This window comes from Cupressus sempervirens, chromosome 3, assembly GCF_028749045.1.
Source record: "Cupressus sempervirens isolate cs-2001-9-10 chromosome 3, ASM2874904v1, whole genome shotgun sequence".
Lineage (NCBI taxonomy): Eukaryota > Viridiplantae > Streptophyta > Pinopsida > Cupressales > Cupressaceae > Cupressus > Cupressus sempervirens.
Window position 1 is genome coordinate 71,528,107 of NC_143120.1, and position 9,417 is coordinate 71,537,523.

A 9,417-nucleotide genomic window follows, 5' to 3' on the forward strand; every position below is an offset into this window, starting at 1 on the left:
AACTAAGAGATTGATAATGTTAAGAGATATTATTACATTGACTATGCATGCAAGAAGGTGGTGCACCTTGAAGTTTCTACTTAGACTTCTCATTAGGTATTACATTATACACTAGACTTGAAGCTATCATTTTTCTTTGAAATTTGTATGTCTTGTCTCAAAAATCAATAAATATTTTTGTCCAAAAGATGTTTTGAGGTTTCAAGTTATGAATATATAATAAAGCTATTAATAGATATTTATGATTTGAAATTTATATGCTAAAAGATACTTCATTGATTGGCCTTTATGGTATGAATTCAATCTATAATTAAGAATATAGTTAATATACCAAGAGCTTCTATTACTCAGGGTCATGAAAAATTCTTAATTAGACATGTTTAAGAATCTTACACACACCAAAAGTCTTCATCTTTACTTATTATATGTGCCTACTAGAAATATTTCTTTTAGTTATCTATACTAGAACAAAATACTCAAATAGAAATTATTTATGTCATGTCTCTTCATTTCCTTAACAATAATATTTTTTATTCATTGTCTCCAAGTGCTCCTTGACCTAATTGTACATTACTTTCATGTATCATATTAATTTCTTTGCAAGGCTTCATTTACCTTCTAAACTATAGTGTCTCTTAGATCTATTACTCTTGTATGATGCAATATGATGCAAAGAGATCCTTATGGCACCATACTTAAGGGATCCTTCAACTCAACGAGATTCAACAACAGAACAAATACATTAACAAAGTATACTTTGGCACTAAATATAGGGCTTCCTATTGCCAATTTGGCTAGGGTAGGTAGTATGGAGTTGTCATTTATGGCAACATATATTCAATATGAAGTGAGAAAGGTATTTAGGTAAAGTTTTGGCAGTAAGACTTAGAAAATTGTCTAAGTATCATGAAGATCATTTATCAACATAGGTACAATTTTGTTTGGTGAGCTTCATAGTGACATTATTGGCACATGTAAAATTGAGGCTAGATAGAATAGATTATAAGGATTCCACATCTGAGAGCACAAGGCAGTACAAATAGAGTTATAACAGTTTTACCTATTGCAGTTGTGAGCCGGCTGAACATGATATAATTAAGGAATGATATATTTTAAGTTAAGGAATTATTTTATTTACCAAAATAATTACTTAACTAATTAGGGACGACATCGTAAGATGTTAACGCTAAGTGGGAAAGGTAATATTTTATATTTTGTGACATGCGTGGAAGCATGAATACCAACAATGCAAGGTACTATTAAATATTACAATAAAAAAGATAGTTTTGTAAATGTGATGTTCTATAATGTAATGTGTGGTTATTCCAATATTTATGCCATTGCTTTGTGATGCAAACTTTGTGACCAGAGGAGTAGAGGCAGTATATGCGAAGTTGGAATAGCAATCTAAAAAAATCATATCAAATATTAAAGATATCAACAATTGTAAAGAGGTTTTTGTATCTGTACTTTTGTATACTAAATATCATTGTATATTGTATGTTTCAACAGTGGCCTCATCTTCCATACATTATGTAATTGTAATGACAACTCCTAGCAAGGTTGAGGCTTCTAACAAGGCCTAGTCCTCTAACAAGGACCGAGACACTATATAGATGTAATAGACTCCTAACAGGGTCAATATCTTTCACAAGATACTTTTGATTAGTGGATCATTTTGTGGGCACCATCTCCACTAGGGTTTTCCCTTGGCCAAGGTTTCCCTAATTAACAAAATATCATGTTACGTGAATTATAGTTCTTTGTAGTTGTATTTTCTATTCATCTTAATTAGTTTATTCATTTATGCGAGTTGTAAGATTGTGATTGATATCCATAGTTGGGAAAAATTTTGTGGAATACTAATTCACCACCCCTCCCCTCAGTATTTCTTATTTCTAAAAATTGGTATTAGAGGATAGTTACTCAAAAGAGACCTAATAACTTGAGTAAGATCTCTATGGATATGGATCAGTTACAGAAGAACCTAGAATAAGCTCTTTAGCAACTTGATGTACTTACAAAAGAAAGAGATACTCTAAAGGATAAGTATGAAGATGCAAAAGATTACATTGAGAAGATGAAGGACAAGATGAAACATATCAGATCCAAGAAAGAGATTAAAGATTAGAACAAGGATTGTAATGAAGTTTCAAGGCTTAAGAAAGAGAATGAGATCCTAAAGCCTAATCTAGAGATTACAAATCTGAAGTTGAGTTTGAAGGATAATGACAAAGAAACTGAATCAGATTTGAGATTAGAGAATGCACATTTTAAATCAAGATTGAAAACTTACAAAGATGACATCTTAACTTGAATCTTTGAAGTTACAATATGGTAAACTTGAGAAGAAGAATGTGATTGTGAAGGATAACTTGCATAATCTAAGAAGCATCTTGAGAATTTCAATTCAAGTAGTGAAAAGCTTGATAAGTAGATCTATATGCAGAGACATCTCTATGATAAGACTGGTCCTAGATACTTTTTAGGAGAATTGTCTAAGAAATATGAAGTTACTAAGGAACCAGATCTTACAATCCAACATCCTAAACCACAACAAGAAGATCAAAACAAGGTTGAGTGGAGTCAATCTGAAGATGGACCTAAATAAGATGAACCACCTAAATAAGTAAGAAGGCAATGTAATAGAAAATTTTATGCATGTAACTAAGTTGGCCATAGAAAGGGCTATAGAGGTAAGTATACTAAACCTATTTTTGGTTATTGTTATAGTTGTTGTGGTTTTGGACATAATGTTAGTGAATATAGGAAATCTAGATTTAACAATAATAATGGTAGAATGTTTAGAGATACTAAATTTGTAGATAATAGACTTATTGGAGGAACCAATGTTGTAAGAAATGGAATCACTTGTTATAAGTGCAACTTTGGATATATTTCTAAAGATTTCAAATTATAGATCGATTTGTTAGGACCTATATATGGAAACAATGTGACAATGTGTCAGATTTAGAACAACTTGGGATAGACAACATTATTTTGTAGGATAAACAATGTCAAAATGCCAAATAATATGAGGAACAACACGAGAAATCCAAATGTTAGAAGGAAATGATAATAACTTGATAACTATCAAAAAGAAAATGTGAAAGAGCATGTAGAAGATCTTAACGAGACATTTGTTTAGAGCTAAGGACCCAACAAGTTCACATGTTGTGTTAGAAAATCAGTCTTGAGTGAACTACCTAAGAATAGGATGATGTCAGTAATGTAGCTAACTAATCCTTATATATTTGAGTAACTTATTTCATATTTTTAAACAAAGGAATTATCATCAAAAAATTATTCCTACGCTTAGGAGAAGAATTGAGAGTTGCATAGTTAATATGAGGTAGAAAAGGAGGCAAGGAAGCTATGGTTAAGAGCGCATGATTTTTTGAGTTCATGTGTGTGTGTGTGTGTGTGTGTGTGTGTGTGTGTGTGTGTGTGTGTGAAGAGAGAGAAGTTCTCTAGTTGACAGAAATAACTTTTTGATGCTCGTGTACTTGCACAATTAATGTAGAAGCATATTTTGAAGGATTTAAGGATTGAAATAAGATTTTAGTGTACCATTTGATCATGTGAAGAGTCAAGGAGAAATTGAAGGAAAATCTAAGAGAGAATTGAAGTGGTTTAAAGAAAATTATAAAGTGACAACAATGTGCCCTAATTCTATGATTTCAAGGTATTTTGTGATCTTGCCTAGTTGAATTGACTCATTTATCTATTAAAATGCAAGGAAATATGATTCATAATTTAGAGGATATCCCTAGACCTAAGATGAAGATAAACCTTATACAACCTTTAGAAGATGACCCTACAACTACATTTTCAAAAACCCTAGATGAAGTTCTATATTTATAAGACGTTGTTAGCTACACTAGGTGCAAATTTGAATCTATATAAGGAAATATCTCAAAAGAGTTTGACAAAGTGTAGAAGAAGGATATGAAATTCAAGGATATGTATGAACATTTAGGTTAGTGTAACTTAGTAAAATATCTATTTTACTATGAGTTTGACAAGGAAGAATGGACTAAGATAATCCTAAGAAAAATTCATGATAGAAAGTTCTAGATGGAAGACAATGTAGTGATACATGAAATTTAAACTAATTTGATACATGAGGTTACTAGTTTGATAAATGAAGGCTCCATCCCTTTAAATGAGAAGAATGTTAAGAAAGTTTTTTCTTGAGAACACCAAGTCAAAGTATAATGGCAAAGGCATAGTCTTGAGTGAGATAAGATAAGATGATGTGATATTTGTTAGTAAAATCATGGAAACCAAGATTTGTTCTATTTCCAAAGATGAAGAAATGGTAGAAAAATTCATTCATGCAACACACCTAATGTGTATTGAGAAACTAAGGTAAATTTGTGTGAAATATTGATAGTGTAGTAAATAGAGAACCTAAAGAGAATTAAGAAAATCAGAAATAGACAATTTATATTTCAAACCTTGTTGACTTACATGTTTTTCCACTTGTTGAGAAGATTCCCTTTCATGCCACTTTCTCAACTAAATAATAGTGATAGATGCACAATGGAGAAAATAACATATTTGTATAAAAGGCACCAAATTTACAAGATTGAAAGAAGTGTAGAGTTAACCATTAAGTTTTTTAAGACTAAGATGCAACAGAGGTTCAAAATTCCACCATCAATTATGAGCAAGTATAAGGAAGACATTTGTTTCATGGTTGGCACAAATTTCACTTATATTGAGGAAGCTAAGCCTAGGATGTTGTATGTAGACCCTCTTCGTTATGAAGTGAATGAGGAAGAAGTTGAAGGATATGTTAAGGTTATTCTTAAGTTAGAAAAGGCTAAAGAGTTTGATGAATTTGGGACATTTCAAGAGAACATGCATATGACTTATCAAGTTAGTCTTGAGAAGTTTGTTAAGAGGAAAATTGACAGTACATTGAAGAAGGTTATGGAGGAAGCACAGATGATTCCACAAATAGTATAACATATTATTTTTGATATGAAGAAAATCGGATAGGAAAATATCGTGTATGTGCCACCATTGGCAGTAGCACCATTTGAGATAGAAGCATCATTAGTAGATGGAGTTACAGTTGCTAAACCATCAACCAAATCATCATATTCACAAATGCAACAATTGCACAAATGCAACTATAATTTATTCCACCTCTAGCAGTGCAACACAAAAAAGAAAAAGAAGAAGAGGTGAGTATAGTTAAAATTAAAAGAAAGTATGTGAGATTAGCATCTAAGTAGAGAAACACCAAAAGAGGCCCCTTGACCTAAGAGAATTAAGTAGATGGCTACTAGATCAGGTAAGAAGCAGAAAGTTGTAGTCACCTATAAAGTAAGAAGATTAGAGGTTGGGTTGTTGCACCTGAGTTTCAAGAGAAGAAGACGAGTGGGAAATGGATTAAAAAAAAGACACCAAAAGAAAGGGAACAATTGAAGCCTAAGATTGAGTAGTTGAATTGCACAATTATTTCTGATGGCAATTTTGTATGGTTGAACAAATATTATTGATTTGTATAGAATCATTGATCAATTTCTATTGGAGAACATAGTTATTGTTGGAAGTCTATTAGGAAGGTGAGATAGTGAGAGGGGGGGTGAATCAGGATCTATAAAACTTTAACCTTCTAAGTAATTATCAAGCTAATATCTTTCACCACTAACCCTTATCTCATCAATACCACAAATCATATAAACATACATTGCAATGATGTATAAGATCTAATCTACTAATTACAACCATAAACATGAAAATTAATGATCAACACATAACAAAAAGATTAGGTAACCTAGAAACCCTTGAAGGAAAAGGTCAAACTAGGGTGGGGATGACACCCACAAATCTTCACTACTGCAGTAGTCTATTTTGCCTGTTAAGGCTATAATATTGATCACTTATGATGATCTACATTATGAGGGACCTACCCTGTTAAGAGCCATAAGGATTATACAATCTACCTTGATTAAAGGATATAAAACTTACAACAAAGTAAACACTCTATTAAGAGATTTACCCTAATTCAATATGCTAAAAGATGTATCAATACTTGATCCTTTAGTTAGCATTGTAATGCTTGATTGTGGATCTCCTCTTTCCACTATCTAATCCTTCTCTGATTTGATATAACTTTGTTCAACACTTCATTGCTCTAGTTGGTCACTATTCCTTATATCACCTTCAAACATTTCTTCAAGCATCCAAACTTTGCTTCTCGTGCATACACTCTAGCCATACTAAAATTAGGGTTTAGATCCTCCTTATATAATCAACTGGAGAAGGTTCTAGATCAAGATCAACGATCCATATTTCTCCTGTTTAGTACTTAAACATTCCATTTTCTAATTAGTTAAACACTTCCATAGGGATCAATGATACATCTCAAAATGCATAATCAACTTCTTAAATTACTCCTTGATCATTAAAACATGCAATAAGTTGGCCAAACTGTTTACCTTAGTGTTTGCGCAATTCCAAACAAATATGTTAAAATTAGTTCACTCGACACATGAACACTTGGATTCTCAGTCATGACTAATCTTCATGTCATTCCTCATCTTCTGAATGCTTGACATGAACTGACTCAGTGTTTCTCAGCACAAATGACTTCTCTCTTACTTGGCATGTATAGGAGCACCTAGTGACAATAGAATTACTCGACAATAACAATTTCTCATTCTTAAGTGAAATATGAACAATTCTAAATACATTGTTCAGCCTTAGTAGGGTGGCTCAATCATAGTGATGACTGACAAACTCTACTAAAATAAATGGCTGATTTTTTGACACTAATAGAAAAAAATTTGTAGGGATAACAAAACTCCTTTGACATTAGTGCCAAAAACATTTTGTCATGATTCAACATTACATCTCAAAACTAAAAAATAGTACTCCCCCTTAGACTATTACTTGGCCTTCATAAAGACTTCAATATATATAAAATGTATATACATGAGTTTGACATACTCTATTTGCAAAATGTTCAAAGAATAATACATTTATCTTTCTATAATTCATATATTGTTGATCTCAGATTGGTTTTGAGATATGAGGGTCTATACACTTAAGTCATTTATAAGTTAGAACTTAGTTCATACTAAACAAGTAATGCATGCCAAGCATAACATGTCAAATAGTGCATGCTAAGTAAATAGTTAGTGCCAAGTCACTCAAGTGCCTAGTAGTCAGTATGTGCCGAGTAATTTAGATGTTGAGTGACAACATTGAAGTTGCAATTGATGCCAAGCATCAAGGAATTTTTTGACATAGTTGTTTTTAATGGCACAAACTACCATGTAAACCATTTTGGAGCCAAATTAAGGATTATTTTGGGATCCTAGATGATAAGAATGAATCTTAATTGAGAATCCCTATGCAATTAATGTAACCAATCAGTTAAAGGGATAAATTAAGTGACTAGATGGATGAATTAAAATTATTGATTCATACCTAACTCTAAGTCACCTAGGTCTTATTAAGGAGGACAAACCCTATAACATAGCATGAGTGAAGAGAGAGTTTTGCATGTGTAAATAGAGCATTTATGGTGGCTAAGGAGTTTTGAATTGAGATACATTATAGAATCAATTAGAGGACAATAGAGGAAAGGAGTTAGACGAGAGGTGATATGTTATCTAGTAGCAGAGTGCTAACCGTAGGATCATTGTTGAGACATTCTACCAGGTGAATTAGTTAAATCTCTTAACAAAGTACTCTTAATAGGATGTTGTAAATCCTTTAAAAGGGTGCTTACTTCATTGTAAGCTCCCCGTTAACAAATACAAGTCACAAGTTATTAATGTGATGCTATCAAATGAATATGATTTATCAACATTACTAATGCATAAATATATGTAAAAACTCTTGTAACACATTAGAAGAATTGTGCATATTGCCCTGATATAGATTTCAAGCTAGATAAATTCAATTAATATTGTTGTTTTTTATATTGACACTCTTACTTTTGTGTTGTAAAGCCGACATTTCAAGTGATAGAGCCCCTGAATAGTGACCCATTCATAGGGAGTTTGGAAACACTAGTGACTTCTAACCCCTTGGTTGCATGGTACCTGTCTAATCTACCTACTCACATGACCTTAGTAAGACCCCTTCTACGTGGGATAGAGGTGGGATTGGTTCATGGGTTCTTCCTTGTGGGGCCCTTTGTGAAAGTTGCGCCATTGAGAAACACTAAATATGCTGGAGTAGTTGGTTCCTTGGTAGCTGAGGGCTAGTGGTGATATTATCTATCTATTTGATAATGTATGGTGTGGCTTCATTCAAGCCAGGGGAGGCCCCATTGTCTCCTAGTCTTACATTGAAAAGAAGGAAGAAACATGCCAATAAGCTGCAAATTCCTGAAGGTTGGTCTGCTTTTGTAGGTGGGTTCTTTTTTGGAGGGATCTCTGGGGTTACTTGGGCTTACATTTTCTTGTATGTTTTGAACTTGCCTTACTTTGTTAAGTAAGAGGAATGCTTTCTTATCCCATTATTCTCAATGTTTAAACCATATTTTTTATGAAATACTCTGTAAATTTTTAGTGTGTAATGACATTGTTAAAATTAGGGAAGGATTTTCCTTCTCTATTAGCATTTATTCAAAGATAATGAATTTTCTTATGGAAATTTATCTTTAAGAAATTCGATTTTTGGATTCTCAATATCATAATGTTGTCAAAAAAATTTAATAGGATAATTTTTTAAAAAGATTATATAATATAAAATTAAAGTTGGAAAAAATATTAAAATATTAGAATTAGTATTTTTGTTTAAAGTTGTGCAGATAATGTCAAGATTTTCTACATAATTTATTAATTTTTGAGATCTTTTTATATTTTATTATATCATCAAGGAAATATTAAAAAGTAGTACAAACAATTTTTCATTTCTAAAAGTTAACTACCCATAAAGAAGTATTATTTTTCCATGTATAAATGAGCTCCATGATATAGATAACCATACTATATTAAAGATAAAGATTATTTCTTTCAATGTATCAAGTAATTTGTGTTGCTATTGAGAGAAGATATAATTGTTTGTAAGAAATAAAATCGTACATACTATGAAGAAAGGGAGAAGTGGTTCAATCTCTTTTAAAAACTAAGAGCTTGATAATGTTAAGAGATATTATTACATTGACTATGCATACAAGAAGGTGGTGCACCTTAAAGTTTCTACTTAGGCTTCTCATTAGGTATTAGATTATACACTAGACTTGAAGCTACCATTTTTCTTTGAAATTTGCATGTCTTGTCTCAAAAATCAATAAATATTTTTGTCTAAAAGATGTTTTGAGGTTTTAATTATGAATATATAATAGAGTTATCCATAGATATTCATGATTTGAATTTGTATGCTAAAAGATACTTCATTTATTGACCATTATGATATGAATACAATCTATAATTAAGAATATAG

General features: G+C 31.6%; 1 pseudogene; it reads left to right on the forward strand.

The window, feature by feature from the left end:
* The first annotated feature begins 4,635 nt into the window (after positions 1–4,635).
* Positions 4,636–8,523, forward strand: LOC149564841 (photosystem I reaction center subunit XI, chloroplastic pseudogene; annotated as a pseudogene).
* Positions 8,524–9,417: the final 894 nt, after the last annotated feature.